Raw genomic sequence first — 13,832 nt, 5'->3', positions numbered from 1 at the left:
ATTCTGCATACTAAACCCAAATAATATAGTGTGCTAGAGTGTTACACATTTAAGAGAGCCTGTGTGGGAATTATTTTTATTCACGTTTCTGAAGTCAACAAAAATACTGTTAATAGTAACAACAGTGCTTTTTCTCACAAAATCTGACTTGCTATCTCCCTGAGATATTTGTGTTGCTTTTTCATCATTTCTTCATGTATTTAAATTTTCAAAGAAAATCAAAACACTGCCTTGTCATGTACAGAGATATTATTCTTGTTACACACATTTTTACAGTACTGTAGTGTTTATAGTTCAGAAGTGTCAATAGATGTGTCTCCTGAAAACAGAAAGATTTGCTATAGCTTTCCTTGCAGTATGCAACTTTGCTTAATGAAAGATATCTCAAATATTAAACAACCTGAAAAAAAAAATCAATATAGTTAAGCATCATCCAATTTTTGTTTGTTTTTATTTATAAATAGAGGATAGATGATATTCAGAATTAACTGTGACTAGTGAAATTAGAACCACTGTTCCTTTGCCTCACCTAAACAAAAATATTTCTGGAGTATGGTGAGACACATCACTAAATTCTCATGACGCTATGTAATTTAAAATAAATAATTATTGACAGAAGAATACTACAAGACGAGCTGTTTAGAAAAACCTGTCCCATGTAACGCAAGACTTGCTCATACATCTTAAACTTCAACTAATGAAAAGTTACTCAAAACTGTTGAAGATCACTGTTTTTCCAACCCAGCCCTAAACCCATGCAGGTCACCAGCAATGGAGAGACCAGCCATCCCCACAGAATCCCTTGACCCACATTATCAAACAGTGCTGCAATTCTTAATAAACCTTCACCTGAACGTCTGCCAGCTCTGTTAGACACCATTTTTAAGTTTTTTTTTTTTTTTTTTTTTTTTTTTTTTTGTTTTATTTTATCAGTTCAGCCCAAGGGGTGTACATGCCAGACTGGAACAAAGCAGACTGAAAGGGCTCACAGAGTGAATACTAGGAGAGGTGTGATGGCTGCTGCTGCTCTTCTGAGGACACTAAGTGCATTCAATATGCTGCAGGGCCAGGGGATCAATCCTGGGGTTTATTGTTTTTGCAGTGGTGAGTGAATGTAATAGGGAAATGAGGAGTGGAAAAAAAACACAGAGCAATTAAAGTCATTGGACTGCAAATGTATGAAATATGGCCGCAACTGTCCAGCCTCCATCTTTCCCCAAATAAATAAAAATGACTTCCAAGTAAGAGGGTTGGGAGCCAAGAAGTTGTGGAGACAGTAAAAAAAAGAAAGCCTCTCTTCCATCTGGGCACCGGATTTATATCCATAATCTCTGAGGAAACCAAATAAAAGAAGGATGCGTTTTTCATCTCTCTCCCTCTCTGTGAACTGTAATTGTGGTAGAGGTTCCTACCCAGTTTCACGTGGGAACGGAGACCAAGCTCCACCAAAGTGTAAGGAGCCATGTCTTCAGTATTCTCCAGAGATGAGAAAAGATGGAACCAGAAAAACCCCATCAGGTCTCCTTATTTCTGTTGGAATGTGGGAACTGGAGCTTTTAGGTATTGTGAAATCTCAGCTCCTTCTACCCAATGAACTTAGAAAAATTTATTGCAAGAAGAGATGATATTGAGGTTCAGTTTTATTTGTATTCAAAGATCTGGTTTTGAACTTGGCAGAACAATTTTTTTTTGCAGGGTTTGGCTGTTCTTGCAGAACCTAATCCAAAGCCTATTGAAGTCAAGATGAATCTCTCCCTAGACTCCAGTGAATTTTGGGTCAGACCCCTACAGTAACATTGATTCTGATGTTTGCAGAGGTTGAGATTTTATTACTGTAATCTACATAAAATATGCCTGGGATTCATTTTAGATATTTCCCTCTTTCTTTCACATACTGTTCAAGACATAATACATTTTTATCTGGGAAAATATTTATTTTTTTGCTATATGAAATTATGAAATAAATCATAATTATTATTACATGAAATTAAGGGGAAATCCACAAAAAGCTGGACTCAAAATTCTGTCCATTTCTCTCTTTTAATTTGCTAATGTCTTTTGATGTTTATTACATGTTTCTATTGTAAGACATGCAGTTTTTAATTCCTTTTCCAGATGAAGATTATCTTGCAGAAAGGGAAAGAAACTGAGACTACAACATACTTTATCCAGGTTGTGGTCCTAATTCTGCATATACTTCTGAATATAGCTTTATTGACATGAACATCAATGCATTTATTACTCAATGCATGCCTAGTTATCACTGAATATAATTTACAGTCTATCAAGCCATTTTGTTGCTGTTTTAGTCTACAATGAATCAGAATATGCCATGGCAAAGTCGGTGAAAGCCTAGTGTCAGCAGAGCACCTATGATCCTCCCTTTTTCTCCAGATCTGTGGTTGACAGCAAGTAGGTGGAGGAGCTTAAGCACATTTTCCAACATAGCACGAGATAAAGTGTATGGAGAAACCCCTGTCCATCAGATCTTCACTCGTTATGAAGGTTAATGAGAGACAGACCTAACTACAGTAAGTCATAAAAGCAAATGTAACTATTTTAGCAAAAGTTAGAAGGCAATACAATCAGTCTTGTAAAAGGAACGGGGTGATCAAGATGCTGACAAAGTCATTAATTTGGATGTGAGCCATAGATAGGGCAGAAGTATGTATGTGATGGTTCTCATTCTCCAGTCTCAGGGTGCTAGCTGAGGCTGGGGCACCTCCTTAGGGAAAGCAGTTCCCTTCTGCAACACTGAGTGATTTCTTCTGCTCCATAGGAATAGCTGGATATAGACACATTTGCTTTCAAGAACCTCTGTGGTGTGAAGCAAGTGAAGAGTTCAGTGATGGCAAGCCAAGCAACAACAGTCCTAACTTATTCCTCTATGAAGATGATACATGTAATCAGCTTCACAAGCTATTTTGCATATTTTTAAATGTTTTTTATTTTTTTTTTATTTTTTTTTCTTAATACAGCTGAGCAGCACTGTGCAAAGTCCTAGGAAAACTGCAGGTTTTGGGGCTTGAGGGAGGTTATCAGGTCCCCCTTGATTTGAAGCTCCCTGAGTTAGATTTGTTGTTGGATGTAGTCATTTCTTTCATTTCTATCACCCCTCTTTGCTCTCATGTTCAGTATATAAAGAAAGGTTTTAAACATCTGTCCCATTCTTGCTACATAGTACTCAGATGTTTCTTTTCTCTTCTTTATAGTTCTATAAGTTATAAGGTAAACTAAAAGATCAAATAACACTTTACAGTTTGGTTTAATATTCTAAAAACTTACAGCTCAGCTTGAATTTCAAAAATTCTTATTTAGCCTATATCCAAAAAATGGTGTTTTGTCTGATTAGTCTATTTTCTATTTTCCTTATTCTTTTTTTTTTTTTTTTTTTTTGGGGGGGGGGTGGGGTGGGGTGTGTCTATTTTATCATTATTCGCATATCTTACAGTTAATTATCAAATTAGAAATTTATGACAAGGTGTACTCCTATTTTCCTGGGATACAAACATTAAACATTTTCTGCATATGGGCTTTAAATATGGCTAAGCCACATTCCAATCCTCATGCCTTCTAACCAGGTGAATCCAGTAAGCAGTGCCTTAACCTTTCAAGGCCTGCAATTTCAAAAATGAAATCATTATTAGGGAATTTGGAGGGGAGTGAGGGGGTGCAAGAGCTGTCTATGTTCTTTGGTGTTGTAGTCTAAAAATCTGTACAACACAAATGTTAGGTGCAACTATTCCATATTTAGTAATTGTTCTCTTCAGAGAACACAGCATGACAAATTGAAGTAGGTGAAATCACCACTTTCTTAATATCACTGGTAACAAATGTGGGGTGATTTTATACCCAGTGCTTAATTCCCAAGGTTGCTTTCAGATGGAAGAGAAACAGAGAATTAGTGTTGTGGAGCTCAAGAAGTGATGGATGGTGCTGCTGTAAATTCAAATCACCCGGTCCATGATTTATTCAGGAATTTTCAAGAGTATGGCAATATATATTTCTAATTTCCACTGAGGATGAATTTGGTGAAAGGAAAGAGAAATTATTTGCTAAGAAATAAGCTGGAATCAGGTGTAGGGTGCCAATATTAACACTCCTAAAGAAGAGTTTTTTCCTGAACCAGACTGCAGTGCCAGCAGGGCTTTCGGCAGCAAGCGGCTGGAGCTGCTGACAGACACCTCCCTTACAGAAGGGTTGTGTGCTTGGTTAAAAGACGGTGATGAGGGCATCCACTGTCAGTCCTGCCAGAGCCCTTACCCTCCCTGGAGCCTCTCCCGGCAGAGGAGGCGGCAATTTCATGGGCAGGCAAAGAAACTGTGTGCATTTCTCTACACTTTTTCCTTCCTCACAGGTTCAGGGAAAAGAAATTATGAATTTCAGCTGCATTAATATGAAAAGTTAGTCACTTTGACAGCAGTCAGATTGGGGGTTGGGGGAGGATTTTCAATTAGCTCAGAGCTCTACATTCAAGCAGGAAAAAAAGGCCTTTTAATTTTTTTTTTTTTTGAAACTATAGAAAGCATACATAGCTGAATATCAACCATTATTTTCAGCTCTGAATATAATAATCTGAGTGTGAATAGCACTTTTCATCCAAGGAGTTAAAGTGGCTTACAGATATTAACAAATTACCTCCCTTACTGATAGAGACAGGAAGCATTGCTATTGCATTTGGGATTTGGGGAAGATTAAGATACTGAGAAATTAGTTTGTTCAAGATGGTGGAGGGAATCAATGGCAGAGCTGACTAAAAACTGAGAAGACTGTGAGTGCATTGTTGAATCCTTGCTGCTTCTCTGGAAAGTGTTTTCAGAGAAAAGGCTCTCTTTCCTATTCTTTCATAGCTTGTTTTTGATTAAACACAAAAAGACTTTCTCATATGTCAGACTGTAGCAAGGGTCATGTGAGGTATAAGATGACCCTTGCTGGCCAGCAGTTTAGGACATCTTTTTTATGTATGACACAGACTGCGCATTATAGTCATTTATAACTTTGTAAAGTGAGCACAAAATGAGGCAAAGGCACTGTGGCCACAACATTTTCACTTATTATTCAATAAAGTGGAAGACAAGGTCAAGCTCTTTTAGAATTGCGGTCATTTTTTAGAAATAGATTTTTTTTTTTTCTTTTATTGCTGCTGTGAGGTGTACCATTAAAGTCCATCTAAGCACATAGGAATTTCAACTCTGTATCTACCCTAAAATCTGTAAATTTGCTTTAAACTCTCACTCATAAGGAAGGTGGTGAACTTTCTAGGCTGTTGAAGGGTCGTGTTTTGCTTCTGTTCAGACCTGGTCAGTTGAGGTCCATGTGACTGATCTCAGTACACAATAAAGAAAACAGCTAATGCCAAGCCTGGGCATAACCTGCCCTGGTTTTGTTCAAGTTTTGGGAGAAAACTAGAACAAAACTGCAGGGAAGGAACAGTCGGTTGCAATCAGTGTTTAAACTACAGATTATGACTAGTCTCTTTGCCAAAGCCTCAGGTCCACAGCTTGACTTTTCTTTTAAAAAAGACTAAAGAGACAAGGGAAGTGCATTGGTCTAAATTTCTCGTTCATCTATAGTTTCTTATGCTGTCAATGAGCAAATGTCAAATAGCATACATATATGTGTATGTGTGTATGCAGGCACATAAATAAATAAATATATATATAAGTACACATGCACGTAGATTTATGTATAAGGATTTTCTGCAGCCTTCGAAGTCCAAACTTTGTGTCTGTTGGCTCTCTCTGCACCAAGATTTAACAAACAATAGGTCTGTGCTTTGCAAGAATGCTGCCTTCATAAAAGTTATGTGTTAAATGAAATTTAGCTCATTACAGTGCAGAGAAGGGTGGTGGCAAGCAGCATTCTCTTGATGGAAAAAAAAATGTTGGGAAAATACGTATTTCCGAACTTTGAGAATCTGTTTACAGACTGCAGGGAATATAAAATAACATGCATTTATTGAAAAGGTCTTGATGGAGTCTGTTTGAAAGCCTAATCCTGAAATAGTCTGTATTTAAGAACCAGAGCACTTTGTGATTTGCTTCCTCAAAATGGGGCCTATCGTATCTCCCAACAGCAACCTATTTTTGCAGAGGGAAAGAAATGTTAAATGCTATGACTACTAGACTGGGAACTTGGTTCAGCTAACATCAGGTTTACGACCTAAAATGGAGGTAAATGGCCAAACCCGATCACCACCCCATTAATCTAAGAATGATCAAGTAACACTGTATTTGGCAAAGCCACAAATAGCCGTGTAATAACTTTGTAATTCTATGGTAATTTCTTACACATGGTTATTGATGCCCCATAAAATACTGTGTTACCAATAATCCCATACTACTTCTCTGCTCTTAAATATAAGGTCACTGACAGACCATGACTGTTTAATGTACTTTCAGTCTCAAACAGAAATCTTATACAATGGTTAAAAAAATGAACCTTAGTGGGTGACCCTCTTTGCTCTTCTTTATTTTTTTTTTTCCTCAGAACTTATCACGTATGCATCAGTGGAACTCTATATAGTTTGTGGGGTATTAGACTTACGGTAGGCTTATCCCTTCCTTTCCATTTTTCACCTACCTACAACCAGTTTTTAACAACTTTGTATTGCTTAGGCCATACGTGCTTTCAGGGGCAAAGACCAAGGACCTGGCTAAAGAGGCAAGTAGTAGAATTCAAACCACCCAAAAAACAACCAAATACTATGGTACAGTGGCATGCCATTTTAAGTCACTGGATAAGAATAATCAGATGCTTCCATTTTAATCTCTTATTGTGAAGACACCAAGAAAGCAGCTGACTATGTACAGACCTCTCAGAACAGGGAAAACAGACACAGAGGCTGGCCTAGAAGATAAACTGGTGCTCTTCTAGGTTTATGTCTCTCAGCCCTGGACCTTATTAGACTTAAAATGATTGTAAATTTCACTATAAGCCTTATTTTTGTATCTGTGTGTAGAAAAACCTGTATTCCTCCATAAGTTACTTTTTCTCTGTTGAATAATGTTTAGGTCTTTTTGTGTGGTGGATTTCAGTTATACTTGATATTTTTTTCCTTCATTCCAGTTAGAAAAGATTAAAAGATGAGATAAATGCTTACTTTAATCCTTGGTTTTAGATACTCTTAAAATTACAAAACATCTGGAACTGAATTTACTCTGCATTTCAGGGCTAAGCCTCTTGTCTTAGTAAACCAAGCAGTGGAAAATATGTATCTGGAGTCAAATTTGATTTTGGCAATTTACATATAACTCTAATAAGGAATATCACGTAAATTCGCAATATGGTCATACAAAGCTCAGTCTTGCACTATTAAAATTGATGTGGAGTTCTGCCATGGACTGCAAGAAGAGCAAGAACATGCAGACAGTCCAAAAATGCTGGAGCCACCACTGGAGCAGGTCTGACCATGTGCTGAGCACCCTAGGGCAACCACCATTGCTCAGCATCAGCTAGGGCTGGACCTCTAACAAATCCACAGTTTGAGGCAAGGAAATGCTTGTGCACTTTGGGGGAAGTTAACATCTCATTTTTTACTTTTGCTTACGTATAGTTTTGAGATTGTTAAAGTTATTTTTCTCTCTTAATACATCAGGGCTGCTATGTTTTGTAAAGCAGGGCAGCAAAATTTGATTGTAGTTATCATTCCTACACAGAGGAGATGTGTAATTGCGGATTTATAATGCTCCCTAAGCAGCTTTTGTGGACAAGACCAGGTCAGCCTTTTTAGAAAAACAAACAGTAAAAAGAGTGCTACAAGATGGAAGATGAATCCCAAGAACAGCAGCTTTCCACTATGCACAAATTAAAGTGCTTAGTCCTGCGAGCTGGACCCTCATGTAAATAACATTAGCTGCCCCACCATTACAACCCTAAGGAGTGCAGTGCATAGAGGTTCACTTGCAAGGAACTGTTTGCAGGATTGGGCTCCAAGCAACTTCATATTCTCTTTGGCCTGGGTGGAATTAACATATGACTAGACTTCCTTTCACCAACTGTGATTGTCAGGTAAACAGACAGAGGGGAGAATAGAACCATCTGTGCCTGGAAATAACAGAGAAATCCCCTGGCCTATAAACCTACTGGAAACCACATATACTGGGCTGTGCTGGGTGCTAATGAATAAGAGCAATGTCTCAGTCTCTGGCTGGAAACCATGTTCTTCAAAATACACTTCTGAATTTAATTAGTTTTTAGAAGTCTGTTTATGTATTCTGTATACAGCTGTGGAGCACAAGGAATCATGCGGTTTTTGTGACCTTCTGTTGCTCCTTGCAGTGTTTTCTCTCATGTTGCCTTTCATCTATTCCTTTCACCCCATCATGTTATCACGTGCGTTGTTCGCATCCCTTAAAGACGCACTTTGATGCAAACATTATCTGCATGCTTCATAAGATATGTTTGTATTTTCTGTACCAATGAGAGAATCATAAAACTGCTTTCCAGTGTTGCTGACTGAGACATAGCTGGTGTTCTCCATGACGTGGAAATCCCTGTTGACCCTCAGTGCTACTGGCAGCTTTCACTCATTATGCAGACCCTTTTTAAACAGCTTTCCACTTGGGCAGTAGGCGGTAGCTTTTGACTTGGACTGTTTTATACAGCCAGAATCCTTCAAATTATTCTCCCATTTCAGTATTTTTTCTTCTTCAGACAAGAAATAGATATGGCATTATGCAATTTCTCATCAATAACTGCTATCTAATTCAAGCTTAATCATGAGTTTCTCTAGTAACACTTGTATGTGAAGGGAAAAAAAAATGGAGAAATAAAACAAGAGGACTTATAAATAAATTCAGATGGAAAAGCAGAAATGGCAACCAGTCCATTTAGCCTCCCTCTTTAAGCCCTGTGCCAGGAAGCCCAAGGGAGAGGTTAACTACTCAGGTGAAAGTCTAAGGCTTAGGGCTCAGAAGAGAGTTACTGAGGTCATTCTCCAGAGCAGAGACCAAATACTGAAAGCGTACTTGGTGAGATCATGGCTTAAAAAAAAAAAGAAAAAAGAAAAAAAAGAAGTGACAGAATGGATTGTTAACATTTCTATAGTACTATTTTACTCATAATTCAATTTCTTCTTTGTAGTACTTATCTGGCATTGAATGTATTTTACTCTGACCCTTTAAGGAAAAAACACCATTATTCTAGCTTAAAAATACGTGCAAGAGGCTTCAGGCAGAACACTATGACCAGGCAAGAAGATCAAGTACCAAATAAAGTTTTATTTCAAGTAATGTTCAGCAGCATTCCAGAAGAAAAAAAAAAAATAAATTAATGTTTTAAACCATTATTAGAAAGGATCTGCTAAATCCAGACTCTTTCAAACTTTGACTTCTGCATGCGTGTATTACAAACTCTGAGCAACCTTCTTTTTAGTCAAATATTGACTGTCTTGGTAGTGGTGTCCCCATGGTCCTTGTTCTTCATTTCCACTTGGGCTACAAAGCCACTTGTAGTGGGAGTCATTTAATCCTCAGGAATGTCCTAATGTACCATATAAAGCCAAATCTAATTGTGCTTCAAGTTCAAAATGTATTCACAGACTGTCGAGGAAGAGAAGGTGGCACTTCTCTTTAGCTACTGTGCCCAGATTCACCCGCTGGTAATCGGAGCTATGATGGATATTAAGGGTCATTTTCAAAGCCACTGTAATCTGCATTTGTTCTGCAATGTACACCGATAAGGAGCACAAGTAAGCAGGTGTAAATACAGGTCTCTTGCAAACATGGATTTTGCCTCACTTTGTATAAAAGTGTATAAAAGCAATGTTCTTGTGATGTTAAATCATGATTTTTCACTGCAGAATAATGTGATTCCTCTAAATATTTTGATTGTTTTCTATATACTGAGTCAAGTAGAGTATTTCAAACTCACAATTACCTGTAAATTCTATGCACGGTTTTAAAGGACTGGATAAAGAGATTATGTATATCTCAAGATTATAAATCAAGCTTTTCAACATGCATACATGTAACATTAAAAATCTACTTTTCATGCTAATTGTGAGGCTTATAGAGTTATCTGTATTTACTAGGTAAATTCACCAAAAGTCCATCCTCAAGTCTGATGATCGGTAGAATCATTTACTGGTATGATTACTGTTGGCAGCAGCATTCATTGTTTTTTGTTTGTTTGTTTGTTTGTTTGTTTTTCCTGCAGCTTCCATCCCTCCTCCATGATAATCCCTGATCTTATCATTGAAAACTAACCTTCCCCCAGATAAAATAATAGCTGCTTCTCACCCCTCATAATGTTTATTCTGCATAATGTGCATTCTGTTGGGTGATTAGAAGAAAATTGTAAAATATGCATTTTAAAATTGTTTAATGAGAAGGTAAAATAACTGTAAAAGTGTTTATGTTTATAAGCCACCTTATACTCTTAGGTGTATACCTATACATAAGGATGTAAAAAAGGTTCTTAGCCACAGGGGATTTAAAATTAGCTTCCAGACACTTGCAAGCAGTGAAGTACTAATTTAAAGCCTTTTGATGTGGTGCAATTCACTTCAACTTGTGGAGGCTAGTGCAGAAAGAGAAAGCACCAGCCCCCTTGGATGGGACAGCATTCCAGCACCAACAACGCAGTCATTGTTCTCCTTCCCAGAGAGGCTGGAAGCAGCAGTGACCCCAAAGCAGTCCCTTTGGAAAAGTAAAACTACTTTGCAATAATAATTATTCCTTGAGTTCAAAAGAACTCAAAGCCTTCCACCGAAAGAAATAAAGTGATTGCAAATTCACACAACAGCTGGTTGAAGTTGAATGAAGATGTCAGTTACTCAGATAAGGAAGAAAGAAATGGTCCCTCAATATCCTTTAAAGGAACAACTACGTATAAATGTGTTTGGGTTTTATAAAAATAGATCTACAGTGCTATGATCTGCCCAATTAATGTTTCTCTTTTGTTTGCCACTCCTTTCTTAAATGTTTTCTGTTCCTTGAATAACCACAGATTTCTCTGGATGAATAAACCTTCCCATTACCTTTTAAAAGTGTCTGAAAGCCGGATCTAAAACATTACTCGATCCTCTCTATCGTTCTCAGCCAAATAGTTGCTGTTCACAGACTGATCAGTGTGTCATGCTTACTTTATCAGCAAGAAGAATAGGCTTCTCTACCATCTTCCCTGAGGAATAGGGTCAATTTATTTACACCGCTATATAATAGACATCCCCTCCTGTAGTTAGAGGGATGGTTCAAGCTACAGTTACTAGGCATAAAACATGGCTGAAAGACTCAGGACACAACTGAAACTTGAAACATAAGAATTATAAGAATAAAATAAGAATTATTATAAGAATTACCTTCTGATCAATGACTACCATGAATGTGAAAAGGGCATTTTTCCACTTAGATTTAAATGTGTCTTGTGTTTGTAACTGCTGTTCAAACCTCTGAGTGTGGCAACATTACTTCACAAATTTCAATGACTCTTCAGTGCCTATGCACTCAGGACAAAGCTCTGCACAGGGAGAGGGGAAAGTAACTTTCCAGGCTGTTTTGACAAAACATTTCAAATACTAACACCATTTCTTTTATCTGGGTGAGCTTTGTCTGTATCACAGAATGAGGTTAATAGCAGGCTACCCCTAAGACCATGCAGTCACTCAAGGATGAGCAATTTTGTATTAGGAAATCTCTGAGTTTAAAGCTCGGGAAAATGTGAATGTTATACGACATCCAAGAGAAACTGGGTTCTCAGTGCCTTTGTAAGGATGGCTTTTTGTGGAAGAGCACTGCCTTTGTGCAGTTTCAGATATTCCACTTCAGGTAAAGAGGAGGGCTGAGCATCTAATAAGTATAAAAACTGAGTGGAGGACACTGCACAGCCCCAAACTCCTAAATAAGAAATCAGCCTGCAAATCTCCCTCTGTGTTACCAACTAGCAAAAGGGAAATGACCCTAGCATCTAAAGCGATGCAGATATTACTTTACATCTTGTCAAGTCACCATTTTTAATTTGTTCTTCATGCATTTTTTCAGACAAATGATTTTGCCTATGACGTAGCAGTCCCTTTCTAGAAAGAATCTATTTACCTTCTATTGGCTATGTGTGTGTTTTATTGACTCAGACATTTGGATTTAAAAGTATGTTGCTGGTAAATGTTTTAGTTCCTTTTAGACCCTTTTTTCCTTTTTCAACTACTTCGTGTCTTTGTATAAAAGAAATTCCCCAAAAGGAACGTATACTGACTATACAGTTTCATGTTGCACTGGTATCTATTTTCCATATGGATACAAAGAAAAGATTAGACATTAAAGCTCAGGACCTTTGGGAGTAGTGATCTCTCTAAGATTTACCAGCCTAACAGTCACCACTGTCCTGGGTCATCCTGAATTGCTCATGTTTTCCTTAGTGCACAAAGTGTTGGTGTTACCACAGAATTACTAATGAATAGATTCTCATCACTTAAAAGGCACAGACGTGGGATGGAGCAGCAGAGCCAGTTCTCCTCTCTGAGCTCATCCCTGTAGCTGTAAAGTATCTGTGTAACACTGAGTTTGTGAGGTTAATAGTAAATGTAATCCTTCAAATGGTTTTATCTTTGCAGCACTACAATATATGGATTTTTATTTATTTATTTATTTTAATTTCAAAATGTGCTATAAATGCTACGTGCTTTCCAATAAACTGATTTTCAGGGCTGGTACCTGTCTTCAGACCTGAGGGTTTTTATCTTTACTGTCATCGTCATCACTCAACAGGCAGTATATTTCTTGGACATTGCTCTTCTCCTCCAAACCAGGAAAATAATTGTTTTTGAATTTAATCTATGCTGTTATTGGTCTTATGGAATATCTGTTCCTGAAAAAAAAAAGAGCTGTAGACTAAGGAAAGTGTGAAGGAGAGTCAAAGTTCATACCAAAAAAAAAGATAATAAGTGCTGTTTCTTCATTTTTCACCTCCTTCTTTTGTACGTTTATCTTTTGTATCCTTTAGTTATTACTTTAAGGATTCTAAATATCAGTACTACATGCTCAAGCCATGCTGGCATAACATGACTTTTAGCTTGGAAATTCCTGAAATGTTTCTGAAATGCTACGTGTATTTCAGGCAAATCTTGGATGTGTATGGTCTTCAACCAATGTAAAAAATAAAGTTAGAACGAATGGCAGAGCTGGGTGCATAGAAAATAAATTCATCTGGGAAATGAAGAGAAAGAATTTTTATCAGCTGAAAATATAATTAGAATGACTGAATTAGAATATCAGACTCTACTGAGTGCTGTTATCTTAAGAAAACTAACTTTGACTCAGAGTAAATGGAGGGTGATGGAATAATAATTGTTGATTGGGTTCATGCTACTATTTGTGTATACACAATAGCATTTTTTACTTTTGTGTGCACGGCACATTCCTAAACTGTAATTACTAGACTTTCCAAGTTTCTCTAGCTGCCAAATCCCCCACTGTGACTCTAGCAGTGTTTTGCATTAGCTGTACTGAACAGTAAATATTATAAAGAAAATAACCATCAGTATTTTGCTAATGCATTTTAACCACTAACCCCCTGAAGTTACTTTTGACCAGTTGTATATGGCCCCAGATTTCTAGGCCATTTACAAAAAAAAATCAATTTATCTTTTGGTGTTGTAGTCATTATTCTTATTGTACTAGGCATTTCAAGCTGTGATAGTCTTTTTACCTTCTTTTGCCATATCTGTAATATTTTGTCAACATCTATCCTTTGTGATTTGTTTTGCACACCGAATATTGAAACTGTACTTACAACATTGAAAATTCTAAAATACAATAAAAAAAAAAAAGAAAGAAAAAAATGTTTCTTGATGGATAAAAAAAGAAAATAGAATTCTGTTGACATAGTTACCACTG

The 13,832-nt window shown here is 37.2% G+C and overlaps 1 long non-coding RNA gene across 1 annotated transcript in view; it reads left to right on the top strand.

The window, feature by feature from the left end:
- The window catches only part of LOC310899501, a 74,576-nt gene that overhangs the window by 40,031 nt on the left and 20,713 nt on the right, over positions 1-13,832 (top strand). The window lies entirely within an intron of this gene.

Source organism: Anser anser (assembly GCF_964211835.1).
Source record: "Anser anser genome assembly, chromosome: 4".
Classification (NCBI taxonomy): domain Eukaryota; kingdom Metazoa; phylum Chordata; class Aves; order Anseriformes; family Anatidae; genus Anser; species Anser anser.
The sequence above is the reverse complement of the archived record's forward strand: the minus strand, read 5'-3'. Positions and strand labels throughout refer to the sequence as shown.